Source organism: Taudactylus pleione, unplaced genomic scaffold, assembly GCF_031769625.1.
Source record: "Taudactylus pleione unplaced genomic scaffold, aTauple2 ptg000556l, whole genome shotgun sequence".
Classification (NCBI taxonomy): domain Eukaryota; kingdom Metazoa; phylum Chordata; class Amphibia; order Anura; family Myobatrachidae; genus Taudactylus; species Taudactylus pleione.
In genome coordinates, this window is record NW_028284958.1 from 16,757,008 (window position 1) to 16,760,303 (window position 3,296).

Below are 3,296 nucleotides of genomic sequence, written 5' to 3' on the forward strand. Positions count from 1 at the left end.
AAATCTATTCTCACTGCAGCTGTTAGATCAGTGAGAACTCGTTCCCCCTGTACGTAAGAACATATCTGATCCCTATGTAATACTACCTTTATAAGACGACGCACGAGCTAAGCCTAGAATTGAGCCAGTCTAGCAACAACCGCGTAACCATGGAAACAGTCGTTTCAGAACGTTCCATGTATACAGTATGCGTAGCAGCAGAATCAGTGCTGCTGGGTGTGATTCACATATTCTGTATATGTTGTAGTTAAAACAAAATAAATGTATTAATAACGTGTGCGCAATGAACATAGCATAATTCCATTTCTTGCAATAAGCGAAGGTTTATTCCGAAGTTCCTCGTTGTAGATGAAAGTTAGCATTTGAATGAGAGCAGGGACAGCCGACAGGTTTCCGTAGTGTAGTGGTTATCACGTTCGCCTCACACGCGAAAGGTCCCCGGTTCGATCCCGGGCGGAAACACGCTTTTTGTGCCAATCTAATTGTGTTTTGCTTGTTGGTTTCCAAACACAAGCCTCGCCCTGACAGCTGTGTGTGTGCAGTAACATCCTGCCTCCCGGTATGTTACAGTATATTACACCAGGTGTACTATGTTATGTTACCCATACATGTTCTGTAGAAAATGGTAAGATGTAAAAGTTAACTAGTTGTCCGAACGGGACATCCACACCAGCTAGAGAGCCATAGGAATGCCTTTATGCATTTAAGATACAGATGTAATACTGAATAACAGTATTAATTACATGCACCTATTGAATAAACTAAAATATTTTCTGTAATAAATACAATCTGTCATATAATTATATGTATGATCAATATTTATATTCAAATGTTTATTATAAAATATATGGTATACATCTAGTTATTGTGGTTAATATAGTAAAGCTTAAAAAAAACATCTCTGTATCCTATCACCTCTATTGCCCCGTAAGACAGTCTCACCCTTTTTTTTAACACTTACCCATTTTTCCATAGGTGTCATACGCTCGCTCACAAGGCCTGATTCTGTAAGCGTAATTGCAAAGCTGCACGCAGATATCCTTGTAGATATGGTAATGCAGAAGGAGGCATCACGCCTCCTGTGCATTACTTAACCGAGCTGCGTTGTCCAACGCAGTATCGGATAATCTGCGCACCATCGGCCAGCTGCAGTGACCCATGGGGTCCCGCAGCCCGCCACTGCAGTTTAGGGGAAGAGGCCAGGAAATCTCTGTCAGCCGACGGAGATCCTGGTTTCTTCCCGCCCCCCCAACGCCGGTGGCACGCCTCCATTTCAGGAAATGGAGGGCATCACCGCCCCCTCCCCGCCCACAAATGCCAACAGACTATAAATCACTGACAGTCTGCTGCCAGTTTGCGTGGGACCTCACAGCCCCGTTCTGCACATGCGCAGATTCCCAAACATCGGGAATCTGCGTTCAGCAATGCACTAGCCTGCACTGCTGAATCAGGCCCACAGTGCACAACAAACCACACTCAGGCCCGCCCAGAGCCGCGGCGGGCCCGGGTAACAGGGGGCGTGGCCTAATCACGGGAGGCATGGTCACCCCCCCTTTGCGAAAAAACAAAGTTTTGCATCGCCGCGAGTTGGGGAAGGGGTGCGCTCTGAGCCCCCTTATCCCGGCTCAAAGTCAGGGGGGGCATGATCAGTGTGATCGCTCCCCCCACAGGCATAGGGGACTGCTGTGGCTGCTGCTCAGCAGCCACGAGCAGTCTCCCACTGCAGCTCAGCACATGCTGTGTGCTGGGGTGGGGGTGGCGCTGGGCCCCTCAGGAAGCCCGGGCTCGGGTAATCTGTACCTGCTCCCCCCATAGGCAAACACGGGGATTTCCATCTGCCTGGAAACCCCCCTCCCCAGCCCACACCATAACCACAATAGAAATAGTAATGTAATAGAATTTTACTATTGCTGCATGTTCTTCACAGTATCACAAATGAAATAATTAGCACCACCTGTGGTTTTTTTACATGTACCTATAAATTGTAAGCTTGCAAGCAGGGCCTTCCTACCTATATATCTGTATGTTATTACCCAGTTTTGTTCTATAAATGTTTCCAATTGTAAAGCACAACGGAATATGCTGCGCTATATAAGAAACTGTTAATAAATAAATCAGTCAGTAATAAATAACCTGTGCACCAACTAGGAGATCTGGAAAACATGCACTGTTAGGGATGTGCTGCTATAGAGCCCAATATGTGCATATATATCCAGGGCAGTGCTAAGATATTCTGCTGCTCCCCCAGACTCCCGGACTTGCTCTGATATTCTGGAATAGTGCCCACATCTAAAATAAAATATTCAGCTCAGACAGGATGGCCTACTGCCGAATCTAATGACTTACTGTGATCACTGGTCCTGTATATGCTGGAATTATGACACACTATATACTTTGTATGACGCATATTAAAGCTGGTTAAGTGCTAATTCTACCCTCACTCACTCTAAATTCAAGCATTTGGAAACCCCCCTCTAGAAATCCAGCGTTTGCCACTGCCCCCCCTCTCGGCGCCCCTGACCACACTTACTGCTTGTTGTAGTCAAAAACTAAAACTAACACCCTGCATTGACATGAAGATCCTGACCCCTGCAGATGTCATTTTAAATTCCCATATATAGATATATATATATTTATATATATATATATATATATATATGAATTTACGGCGATATTCTCTTTTAACAGAAGTCTTATAAGATCGCCTTGTAGACGACATTTAGAGGTGTAGCGTGTGGCCTGGGCACCCGGGGCTCGCGCTCTGGTGGAACCGCCCTCCCTACGCCCCTGATGACATTAGTTATTATTATTTTGACCTGACAAACAAAAGGGCCACGTAAAGTTGTCCATGAGAAAAACAGGCAAGTTATTTCTTCCATGTGAAGTCTGAAGAAAAGCATTATACATCTATCCTGCATTTTGCTGACAATCAGTATTAATTTACCTTTAGCTAATACTTTTCCAATCCATAAAAAAAAATTTATTTGGCTAATTGTATTTATTTGATGTTTTCAAAACACAAAGCTCACCCCCACAGCCTGACATTTTGTAGCATTTTGCCTTCTGGTATTATTTATTATCACAGTTTTTTCTTCAGGGTCCATAGGGAGTCCACAGGATTGACCTTGGAGTATAGGTTGGAAACCAAATCTGGGCACCATGCAGTTAAAGCTTTTAGCTCCCAGGATGCACTGGGTCCACTCTCCCTATAACCCCGCCCTCAAGCCAGAGGCACCTCAGTTTTAAGTTGGTGCCTGGCCGGAGTCGGGTCACCGTTATCGCAGGGGGGCTGATTA

The 3,296-nt window shown here is 45.1% G+C and overlaps 1 non-coding gene across 1 annotated transcript; it reads left to right on the forward strand.

The window, feature by feature from the left end:
- Positions 1-389: 389 nt before the first annotated feature.
- On the forward strand, positions 390-462 carry TRNAV-CAC (transfer RNA valine (anticodon CAC)). Its single transcript has one exon. It is a non-coding gene; the product is annotated as a tRNA-Val (tRNA).
- The last annotated feature ends 2,834 nt before the right edge of the window (positions 463-3,296 follow it).